We start from the raw sequence: 12,998 nt of genomic DNA on the forward strand, positions 1-12,998 counted from the left end.
ATGGAAACAACCTAGATGTCCCTCAGCAGATGAGTGGACAAAGAAAATGTGGTATATTTACACAATGGAGAATTACTCCGTTGGTTTTTAAAAAATGAAATATGCAGGTAAATAGAACTAGAAAAAAATCATTCAAAGTGAGGTAACCCAAACACAGGAAGACTAATATTATGCATTTGCAAATACATGGATGTTAGCTATGAATCAATAATAACCAAGATACAGTCTGTAAAAGCGCAGAAGTTAGTTCTACAATTAGGGACTAAGGGGCACTTAGCTCTCCCTAGAGAAGGGAAATAAAATAGATAATTAAGAATGGTTTGTGGGTTGGGGATTTAGCTCAGTGGTAGAGTGCTTGCCTAACAAGCGCAAGGCCCTGGGTTCGATCCTCAGCTCAAAAAAAAAAAAAAAAAAAATTAAGGGCCATTGAGGGGTAGTACGGAAACCTAATACAGTAGAAGCTTCATAAAACATACATACATAGCTATGAAAGTGATCTAAATGAAATCGCCAAATAACAGGGGAGGCAGAGGCCCAAGTAGCCACTTTTGTCACCAAATAAAGCTTTCAGGGATTGGATCACCTCTAATTGAGTTGTTGGCCAAAAGGGTACCATGGGAAGCCCCAACCAAGGCAAGCTACTGCCAAAATTATAGGTTGCTCTCCAGAAACTGATGGCAAGGCCCTACTGCTGAAGACAACACCTAGACCACTCACTGAACATGGAGAAGCAGAGCTGGTGCCTCCATAGAGCCTCCACCTCTATGTGCTAGACATGGTACCCGAAGGTGCTCTGTATGCAACCAACGGAGGATCATAAACACAAACCCAGCCACAAACCCTTTCATCTACAATGGTGTCCTGCCTGCAGGATATACTAGGGCAGCAGTGGCACAAATCTTGCAGGAGCAACCAACTAATATGTGATTTGACTTAAGGACTGCTCCATGAGTAGGAACTGCTGACACTCCTTGGGTGACCAAGAACTTGAGACTAGATACCCCAGGGATCTATCTTAAAACCAAATAATACTGTTCTTTAAAAAAAAATGCTGGGCAGTGGTGGCACATGCCTTTAATCCCAGCTCTTGGGAGGCAGAGGCAGGGGAACTTTGTGAGTTCGAGACCAGCCTGGTCTACAGAGCGAGTTCCAGGGCAGGCTCCAAAGCTACACAGAGAAACCCTGTCTCCAAAAAACCAAAAACAAACAAACAAAACCATAGCAATAAAATGACTCCTAATGACATTCTGCTATACTCATAGATCGGTCCCTTGCTCAGCCATCATCAGAGAAGCTTCCTCTTGCAGCAGATGCAAATAAATACAGAGCCCCACAGCCCTATTCAGAAAATGAGAGACCTGGGAACACTCAGCCCTAAATGGGATATCCCCATCAACTCCCTCCCCACAGGCCTCAAAGAACCCTGTGGAAGAGGAGTCAGAAAGAGTGTGAGAGCCAGAGGGGATGGAGGGCATCAAGAAAACAAGACCCTCTAAATCAACACAACTGGTGCATATACCAACTCAAAAAAAAAAAACAAAAAACAAAAAACAAAAACCTGAGGCAGCATGCACAGGGCCTGCATGGGTCTGCATCAGATGGGGCCCTAGGGTTTAAAGAAGTGGATGCATGCCCCAATCCATAACCCAGAAGCAATCTCCAATTGATAACCACTTGTAAATGAAAATTTAGTTTTCTCCAAAGCAGTCTTACTGGGAAAACAAACTACTCTTAGGGTAGAGACTTCATATGCAGCAGTCGATGACCAACAGAAAATGAACTCAATGGCATCTTTGGAGGTTCCTTGTCTCACAATGTCGTGTCAGGGCTTTTCTTTTTTTTTTTTCTTTTTAATTTTTATCTTATTTTTTGTATCTTTTATTATTAAATGTATGTTTTACATTAAATTGTATTATTAAAATTATATGTATATAATTACATATAATGTGTGCGTCCCTATAGATCCTTTGCATACATATTGTGGCTTCCAGCTTAGTGTTTTTACCAAATTCTTGAGTGTGCAAACGAGTGGGTCTCTACATCCCTGTCCATTTCTTGTACATTTCCTTGGGCTCTTCTCCTTCTATTTGTTTATTTTCTCCTGTTCCAGTGTGTTGGTTTTTGTCTTACTACATTTCATTTCGTTTTATTTTTTATCCCCTAGAAGCCTGTTTATTTTCTAATGAGAGACAGAAAAGGGATGGATATGGCTGGGAGGGAATGGGGGAGAAACTGGAAGGAACGAAGGGAAACAGAAACCAGAATCAGGATATCATGTGAGGGCAAAAAAGCAATTTTAATAAAGGAAATAGCATATGTTAAAAATATATGTATATAACAAAACTGTGTTATAGCATTAAAATTTACATAGATATAAAATACATTTTAAGGAAAACAGACCTAATTGAAATAATACCCTAGCACAGTTCTCATATTTTATCTGAAGTATTGCAGTATTTATTCTAAGCTCACTGAAGTACTTAAAAAATATTTAATATCTGGAGCAACTGTGCAGTGATATAACTAAGAAGACTTAAAATCAACATTAACCCCCAAAATAAGAAAATAAGGGGAAAACCAAGGAGGAAAAATCACATAAAAATAGAAAGGAATATTAAAAATAAGAAATACATCAATAATTACTTTAAATGCAGAGTAACTAAATACTGCAATTAAAATGAATATTTATTTATTTATGGACTACACAATAAAAGTCATTATCCAACCATGTGTTACCTATAAGAGACATGCTAAATATAGAGACATGTGTCAGAAGAAAATTAAAGGACAAAGGAAGGAATACATATGAACACTGATCACAAGAAACCTAGAATGGCTAGAATAATATCGACTAAAAGGGACTTCCAGATAAAAAGCATTGCCATGAACAAAAATGATATTCCATAATGATAAAATAGTCATTTCCCCAAGAGGCATAGCAACTAAATGCAAAAGTACCACACAGCCGAGCTCAAAATTGTAAGCAGTGAAAAGGGGATGAAGAGGAGGAAGGAATCCTCCATCATAACTGGGGATTTGGAGTCCTCTTCCTCAGCAACTGACAAAACAGATATACTAGTGAAACATCAGAAATGATGCCAGGCCTGATGGCACACACCCTTATCCCAGTCAAGAGGCAGAAGTAGGCGGATCTCTGTGAGTTCAAGACCAGCCTGGTCTCCATACAGAGTTCAGGCTAGGCAGGGCTACACAGTGAAACCCTATCTCAATAAATAAATAAGTAAATAAATCAGAAATAATATGGAATAGTTGAAAGCACAATCAACCACTTCAACCTGGTTAATCTTTATGATAAACACTAAACAGCAATTGAAGAAAATATTTTCAAATACATGTTGGATGTCTATTAAGATGGACTATAAATGGCTCCATAAAACAAGCCACAACAAAGTTTTTTAAACTAAAAATCTTATTTTAAAGTGAGTTTCCTGTTCCTATTGGTCTCTTTTCTCTTACTATAACAAAATGCCTGAATCTTGGTGTTTTTTTTTTTTTTCCAGAAAGAAGAAACCTTTCATAAAGGTTTGTTTAGCTTTACAGTTGAATCTGGAAGGTTGAGATAGATAGTCCAAACTATCCTCTGATGATGGCTGCATGAAAACACAACAGAGACAGAAAGGGGAACCAAGTAAACAGCATGTTCTCAGTTTGAAACAGCTCACTCTGGTAAGGATTAACCAGGGTCCTGCAAGAATTACAGGAACCCCTCCTGAAAGAAACACTTTCCAAATGATCTAATCCCATTGCACTAGGCTGTATGTCTGAAAGGTTTCTACTGACTTTCATGATGATCATACAGTAGACCAAGCATATGGTACATGGGCTGCTGGGAGACAAACAGATCCATACTGTGAGATATACCATATTACTGCTAAATTTTAAATCAATTAGAAAACATTGGGAACCCTCACATATGTGAAAATTGAGTATAACCCTTCAAAAAACAAAACAAAACCAATGTATCAAGGAAGTCACAGGCAGACTAGAAAATATTTTGAACTGAATGAATAGAAGTGCACTGAATTGTATAGAATGTAACAAAGTCTGGAGGGAAGTTTTTAGTATCCATTACTTATATTCAAACAGAAGAAAAAAATTTAAAATCAATGACCTTAGTGTCCGCCTTAAGAAACTAATGAAGACCAAAAGAATGTACAAGGAAGGAAACAATAAACATAGAACAAAACAGTAACAAAGAAAACAAACCAACAGTATAGAAAAATAACAAATGCAAAAGTTGGATTGTTGCCTGGAATATAGTTCAGTTACTGAATACTTACCTAGCATGCATGAATCACTGGGTTTGATACCCAGATCACATAAAGGCAAGTGTGGTGGCACATGCCTGTAATCCCAGCACTTGTCTCAAAAAAAAAAAAAAAGAAAAGAAAAGAAAAAAGAAAAAAAAACCTTAATGATGTTGGTGAAGATACAACATATGTGAGTCATTGTACATGGAAGAATCAAGCTAGTGACAGCTGGGAGCCTCATCCCCACTGGCTAGTTTTCAAACTGCTGAAGGTGATGTGCACACTACCAGAGGAGAAAAGCAGTCATTAATCTTACCCAGATGTGAGCCCTGAGAGATAGAATAATGACCAGCCTGGCAAGACATACCCACTGGTGCAATAGTGGTATGAATGTTATGGAATAAAACCAACTGGTTTCTAATTGGCTTTAAGGCCTACTCTATAAGATGAAATCTACACCTGTCCCTGTTACTGGGGGCTGAGAACTCACACCTAGACAGGTCATGAACCCTAGAGGAGTACACACTACTATTAGGCTGCTAAATAGACATAGTTTTAAACCAATTCCTGAAGACTTACTGCTGTAGTCACAAATTAGTGCATCTCTCAACTCTCAGTAGAGAAGTTCCTTTCTGCTTTAGGGAACAGTGAACACAGAGATCCACAACTGGTCAGAGTGCACAGATTCAGACACTACAGAATAGTTAGCCTTAATAGGGCATATATACCACACCCCTCCTTCCAAGGCTTGGGGACCATTGTGAAAAAGGAGATAAAAAGATTGTAAGAGCCAGAGTTAGTGAATAACGTCAAGGAATGGGGCCTTCAGGACGTGACAGCAGTTGTGCATACAAACTCATGGTGGTTGTGACGACATGCACAAGACCTGTGCAAGCCCACATCAGACCAAATGCCAGCGTGGAGAGGGAGGTGGGCACAAAGTGCCACCCCTAGCTGAGGAGCTTCTGGAAATTGGTAGCTGCTGGGAGAAGGAAACTATTTTCTTTAAGAAGGCCAAGGTTGACCCATGGCTAGGTCAACCACGGTCCAGCAAGAGGCTGTATATCCTACATACACGGCAGCACAAACTGCACTTGATGGTTTTGAAAAGGAAGACACAAGTCGGGTGGGTAAGGAAGGAAGGACAGAACTAAGAGAAGCTAAGGGAGTGGATGGCTAGGATCAAAAGACACTAGGAAATTCTCAAATAATTTTATCTTTTAATTTTTTAAACTTAACTAACTTTGCAGTGAGAAAAAAACTGATAAACACCTTAACAAGACAGAAGCATAAACTGTCAATATTGAAAAAGAAGGGTATACTCTACAGTTCTTGCTGGCTAAGGTTGTTATCTCAGCAGATTCAACCAACCAGGAATCAAAAATGATGGGGACATGTGTGTCCCTAACGAACATACGCAGCTTCTGTGTGGTGTTTTCCGCTAAGTCATATAGGACAACTATTGACTCATAGATGTCCATTGAGTTCACTAGGACAAGTGATCGGGAGCCCATCTAAAATAGACATGAGGGCCTGGAGAGATGGCTCAGTGGTTAAGAGCACTGACTACTCTTCCAGAGGTCCTGAGTTCAATTCCCAGCAACCACATGGTGGCTCACAACCATCTGTAATGAGATCTGGCGCCCTCTTCTGGCCTGCAGACATACATGCTGTATACATAATAAATAAATAAAGCTTTAAAAAATAATAAATAAAAAATAAAAATAAAATAGACATGAGGCAGTGGCCACATGTGATGGTTAATGTCCTCATGTGAGGATGATGATTGTACCAAATGCTGAGTTGCTTATTCTAGATGTAATCAGTTCACTTTATGTAATATTCTTCCTTTTCTCAAACTGACTTTAAAAATGTTTTATCATTTTCATTGTATTTATTACAGAATGCTTTAGCTTTGATAGTCTTTGTATTTTTACTCATTTGTTACATGAGCTTTATCAATAATATCTGTGGTGTTTAGAAATTAACTATGTGTGTGTATGTGTGTGCCCATGCCGGAGTTGAGCAATAAAATGAAGGCTGTTTGCACTGTCACAGCAGCAAAGTTAAAAATAAAATAAAATAGACCAGAGGATGTGTACAGCTCTGTGCAAATAACTACGATGCTTTACATAATGTGAGTATCCACAGATTTTGCTATCAATGGGAAGCCTAAAACCAACTCCCCAAGGATACTGAAGAACAACAGTATAATGAAGAAAATTAGTATCAGGAAACATAAGTAGTTTAACAAAGAAAAAATAAGTAGTAGAAAGTGAAGGTAGTTTAACAAAATAACAAATTAAATGAAATGACTTCCTACAAAAACTAAGACTTTCTGAACAAACACAAAACCAAGTAGAAATTTTTGGTATTTCAAATGTTTAAAATTGAATGTATTATCAAAAGCCTACATACAAAGAAATCATCAAGTCCATTGTTTCACGGGTGAACTCTATCAGATGTTTAAGGAAAATGACTGTTACTTTTCTCCAAACCCTTTCAGAATGTCCTGGCTAATTATACAGCCAGCATAACACTGCTGCTAAAGACTGACAGCCACATTTTAGGAGATAAAATTATATATCATCATGCCTCATGAACAGTATTATAAAATTAAATTCAGCAATCTAGAGAAGGGTGAGGCAAACCCTGAATACAATAGAAGTTTAACAATTAAAAAAAATCGAAGAATGTAATTCACTATATCAGCAGACTAAACAAGAAAATGTAATATGAGGCTGAGGAGTGCTTGACAAAATTTAACACACATTCAAAATTAAAACTCACAAATCTAGCAGCAGAAAGGAAATTCCTGGGCTATCGGAATGGCTCAGCAGGTAAAAATGCTTGCAGGTAAGCCTGATGATGATGAGTTTGACCCCTGAAGTCTACAGTGGAAGGAAGACCCAATTCCAGAAAGTCATCCTGTGATTCCACACTCGTGTTGTCACACACACACACACACACAGAGAGAGAGAGAGAGAGAGAGAGAGAGAGAGAGAGAGAGAGAGAGAGAAACACAAATAATATAATGATGATGATGATGATGATGATGATGATGATGATGATGATAAATAAAACTTAAAATGAAATTTCCAAGGGTTGGGGCAGGGGAGAGTAGATAACTCAGAATAAAAGCATTTGCCCTAAGTTCAAATCCTCAGATTTTGCTATATGTAAAAGGCCAGAAAGACAAGTTTGTGACACAGTCATCTATAATGGTGGCACTCTCGGGCCGGCCGACTAGCCTGGCAGCTCAACAGCAGAACAATGGAGGTAGAAGATGACAAGCGAGCCTGGCTGTCCCCTAACCTCCATGCGCACACACGGCGTGCATGTGCCCCCATTCACACATATGAACGTGTGCACACACACCCACATGTAACACATATCACGGCATACAGAAATAAATTATTTTTAAGAAAGAAAAGAAATCCTCCACGTTGGTAAATAGAATCTTCAAAAAACACCTAGCTAGCAAAACACAGAATGCTCTCCTCACTTTTATTTCTTACTGTATTAGAGGGACTAGCCAGAAGAATTAGACAAGAAAAATAAAGTCATAGAAGTTGAAAAGAAATGAAAGTGTCTGTTCACATACACGTAGAATTCCCAAAAGAATCTACAAAATATTGCTAGAATTAATAAGTCAGTCTATCAAGTTAGCAGTATATGGTTGATGCAGAAAAGTTAATTATAGTCCTCGAAAGTAACAACTACAAAAAGTTCTTAAAATAATTTCCCTTAACAGTCGCATGAAAATTCATGAAATATGCAGTGATAATTTCTCAAAGATATGTGTGAGACCTATACACAGAGAACCACAAAGCATGGCTGAGAGAACATTTAAAACTTCTAAATGAGAGGAGACTCAATATTGTAAATGCCTACTGCCTAATGAACAACAGTTGATTTTTTTTTTCCAATACAAGTCTTTTCATTTAGGATCTTGTTTCTGGAGCTGGGTGCCTTAGGTCTTACTCATCAGCCTGCTTCACTGTTCCCTTTTCAGACACACAGATACCATCCAAAAACTTTCTGATATCCTAGTCGCTAACTGTTGTGGCTTGCTGAATCAGAGCCGCTGAATTTGAAACAAATTGAATATCATTTCCTTCAAGGATTAATTCATCCTTCTGGGCTTGAGAGACAGAACAAGCAACCCCTGTCCTCAACCGAACCCTGCGGATGTATTTTTCACCCCCAAAATTCCAGATTTCAACCAAAGACTCATGCTTCTGAATAATGACCTTGTTGGGGAAGTGAGCATACACAGAGGTCATCTTGTAATGGGAGTTCAGCATAACAAACACCCTTGATCATGTTCTGAACGTGACTGTAGATAGTTTGGACAGTGGCTACTTCCTTTCTGCTACCCCCTCCATTTGTCAACCCAGAGCCTCTTCTTTTCTTGCCAAGGAGACTCAGCTCTTCCTTGATGTGACTGAAGTCCCTCTGGCCTTCCCAATGACTGTGAGCCCCTTCAGAGCGATGTTGACATTTTCTGGAATGTTGACAGTCTCCTGAGAATGGTCTTCATTCTCACAGTATGGGGCAAGGAGCGACAACCATTGGTTTGTACATTTCTGTATTTTACAGCGCTGTGAAAACAGTACAACTTCAATACGAGCTGTGCCTCAAATTTTGAATTTTGACCTTTTCTGGGGAAGGATACACTCTCTCCTGAGGTGCTGGGCAGAGGCAGCAAGTTATGGCTCCTAGTCAACCATATGCTCCCAAGAGGAAAGAGTGATACTCCACAGTTGGCAGTGCCTTGGGCTGCAATATTCAGCAGGCCAGCTGCAGCACATGCACTTTTTTTTTTCTTTTTTCTAGAGCTGAGGACCGAACCCAGGGCCTTGCACTTGCTAGGCAAACACTCTACCACTGAGCTAAATCCCCAACCCCGCACATGCACTTTTCACTTATGATATTTTCAGCCTATGATTATGTTTATCAGGATAGGAATCCATAGTAAGTTGAGGTATATCTTTAGTTTTAAGGACACAAATTCAGAGACTGGCAAGACAGCTCAACAGGTAAAAGCACTTGCCACCAAGCCAGACAACCTGAATTCCATCCTGGAACCCACGTGGTTGAAGGGCTAAACCACGTAAGAGAATGGACTCCAACAAATTGTGCACTGACTTCTTCATGCACACTCCTGTGTGCACGCATTTGCACATGAGACACTAAAAACAGTGACACTAAATAAAGACATACATAATAAATAGGTTGATCAATGTAATTTTAAAATAACACAGTTGCAGCACCCATACTGTCTACCAACATGCAGCTGAGATTATCCACACAACATGCTAAGCACACATAAATAGATCCGTGGGGCACTTTGTGGGTAAGGAAGTAGATTAGACACTGCCTGCACATGATGCCCTGAGTGTAAAGAGTTAAAATAACAAATAGACTGTTTTAAACACTGAAAGAGAGGGCAGACGTCTAAAGTTCACAGAGCAAGAAGCTGGACAGCTGGGGCGGGTGGACAAGGGACAGAGCCTGGCCACATGGCTCTATAGTGGGCCAAAGGCAGGAAGCCTCCTTGACCTAAGGGTAAGGGCGAGGGAAGGTTGGTGAAAACAGTCCTAGCACAGGACATGCCTCCAGTTCTCCAAAGCCAATCCAGTGACTCTTTCAGAGGAATAAGTCAGCAGTGCAGAGTAGTTTCGTGTGGTCCCGTCTCGTGTGTCAGAGAGCTGTGGTTGGCTACCATCTTATTCTACCTGTAGGGCCTTTACAAGTCAAAGGGCATGAAGATGAAGAGCCAGTGCTGGGAGACAGTCACGGAGGGGAAGGACCAGATGCTAACACACTAAAAAGCTCAGGCACAGGAGGCTTGCCTCCAGCTGCTTATTACACAGGGTGAGGTGGCCTGCCATGGATGGCTGGACCCTAACCTCATCACTCTGTAGCCTGAGAGCCCCACACTTGAGATTAGTGGGAACCAACCTCCAGAGACAAATCCACAAGCAGTTTCAATCCCAAACTATTCAGGAAACCGATGCTCCACTGACCTGATAACCACAGCCTCGTCCCTCAGGAACTGATAAATACCCAGCAAGTTTTAGAATTACAGAGACAGACCTGTCTGTATGGACCTCAGTGCTGGGCTTGCTTCCCAGAATCCCATTCCACTTGGGAGAAAACTTCCTGGCCCAAACATAAGTCTCCTGGGGTATACACACTGGGGCATCTTAGGAAGCGAGAGGACCTGGCCAGCCCTCAGAAAGCAAAGCTTGAAATGATAAAGGTCCACCCGTACACAAAGAAGGGAAGTTACCAAAGTAAACACCACTCTGGTAGGCATCTGACACTTATCCCATCCAGGAGAGCACCCCGTAAAGTCACAGAAAAGATAAAAGGATTCGGGTGATCCTTTCTATCACACATCCACCCAACAGACTCCAAATTTAAAGAACCCAATCGAGGGGGACATCAAGCTCTCATTCCCCTCTCCCTGCCTAATGGTTTCTCTTTTATTCCTTTTACTACACTTTTATAGGTATCCTTTTATCATATATATTTTGTTTGCTTGTTTTGAGTCAGGGTCTCACTATGTAAACTGTAGCTGTCCTAGAAGTTGCTATGTAGACCAGACTGTCCACAAACTCACAGAAAGCTGCCTCCCTCTGTCTCCTGAGTACTGGGCTTAAAGGCGTACACCATCACGCCTGACTTCATATATGTTGGTTTTGAAGAAATCTTTTTTGAAGTTTTTACCCCCCTTCTATCATTATATATTTCATTTGTGTATTTTTCCCACAGCCCTGTTATATCCTCAACACAGCATAAATGGGACACGTGGAGACTTGTAATCCTAGCACTCAGGAAGTGGAGTAAGAAGGATCAGAAGTTCAAGGTCATCCTCATCTATGTAGCAAGTTCAAGACCATCCTTGACTACATGACACCCTGTCTAAAAAGAAAAACAAACTAAATAAAAATGTTAAAAATTAAACTCAATAAATCAAATAAAATTAGTCAAAAATCAACAACAACAACAACAATAATAATAATAATAATAATAATAATAATAAAAAAATACTATCACCAAGAGACCAGATGAAATGGAATAAACAATGTCAGGAATATAGGACAAGGTTGAGGACATAGTATATTCAGACATAAACTCAAAAACTAAATGAATCAGGCAGAGATAAAATAACAGAAGATCTTTCAACAGAACCCCAAAAACCAGGAAATCATGGAGTGATTCATTTCCAGCCCTGAAAGCAAACAAATGCCAACCCAGACTGTTACATCCAGTAAAAACATCCTTTAAAACCTACAGAAAGGGGCTGGAGATATGGCTTAGAGGTTAAGAGCACCTACTGCTCTTCCAGAGGTCCTGAGTTCAATTCCCAGCGCCCACATGGTGGCTCACAACCATCTGTAATGAGATCTGGCACCCTCTTCTGTAAACATAATAAATAAATAAATCTTTAAAAAAAAAAAAACCCTATGGGAAAATAATATTCCCAAACAAAGGCAAACTAAAGCAACTCATGACCACCAAGTAGATGATATTTAAAGATATCATAAACCTGGAGATGGAACAAAGATAGTCTCAACTGTGGCGGCATGGTAAAGATGAAATTTCACAAGAATATGTGAACAGAAGGGAACTAAGAAAGAATGCATCATGTCCACCACAGTAATCCATCAACATCTTAATCAGATAGGGGAGAGGAAAAAAGAACAAACAATTCCTAGACTGACCAGAAAACAATTAAAAATCACAGGAAATAGTAAATATCTCTCAATAACAACCCCAATTATAAATGATGGTCTTGATTCCACAATGGATAGACACATACTAGCTGAATGTATTAAAAGAAAGATCTGCCGGGCAGTGGTGGCTCATGCCTGTAATCCCAGCACTCAGGAGGCAGAAGCAGGTGGATCTCTGTGAGTTCGAGGCCAGCCTGGTCTACAGAGCTAGTCCAGGACAGGCTCCAAAGCTACAGAGAAACCCTGTCTCAAAAAACCAAAAAAAAAAAAAAAAAAACCACAATCTATCAGTTGACTCCATGAAACATGCCTCACTGACGAAAAGAAAAATGATGCAAGTCATTTCCAAACATTGGAAGTCAGAAACTAAACCAGCACAGCTATCAAGATATCTGACAAAGTAAATATTGAATCAAAATTACTCCAAAGAAACAAAGAAAGCCACTAAAAATGAATAAAGACAACATTCATCAAAGAGATACAATGATTATAAATATTTTGTTTACCAATTATTGGAATTCCCAGTTTCATAAAACAGAAACTAATAGGCCTGGGAGGTCATACAGATCATGATATAAAGAGAATTGGATGACTTCAAAACCTACTCATGCTAACATGTCGCCCAAGGTAAAAATCAGCAATGAAACTTTAGAGTTAAACTGCACCATAGATCAAATGGATTTAACAGATATATATATGGAATATTCCACTTAACAAACACAAATTATGCATCCCTTGGAACTTTCTCTAAGAAAGATCACATTTTAATCCACAAATCACTGCTTATGAAATACAAAAGAATCAAATAATTATTTGTATCTTATCAGATTACAGTACAATAAAATTAGAAAGAAAAGCTACAGAAACTACACAAATATGAAAATGAAAACACAACTTAGCAGAAACGCTGCAAGACAGCTAAGACAGCTCAAAGAGGGAAGTTTATAGCTTTGAGTGCTTACTGTAACCTACAGAGATT

The 12,998-nt window shown here is 39.4% G+C and overlaps 1 pseudogene; it reads right to left on the reverse strand.

Annotated features, from left to right (window-relative positions):
- Positions 1 to 8,251: 8,251 nt before the first annotated feature.
- LOC118591158 overlaps positions 8,252 to 12,998 on the reverse strand; it is a 59,203-nt pseudogene continuing 54,456 nt past the window's right edge.

This window comes from Onychomys torridus, chromosome 9 (genome assembly GCF_903995425.1).
Source record: "Onychomys torridus chromosome 9, mOncTor1.1, whole genome shotgun sequence".
In the NCBI taxonomy this organism is placed as follows: domain Eukaryota; kingdom Metazoa; phylum Chordata; class Mammalia; order Rodentia; family Cricetidae; genus Onychomys; species Onychomys torridus.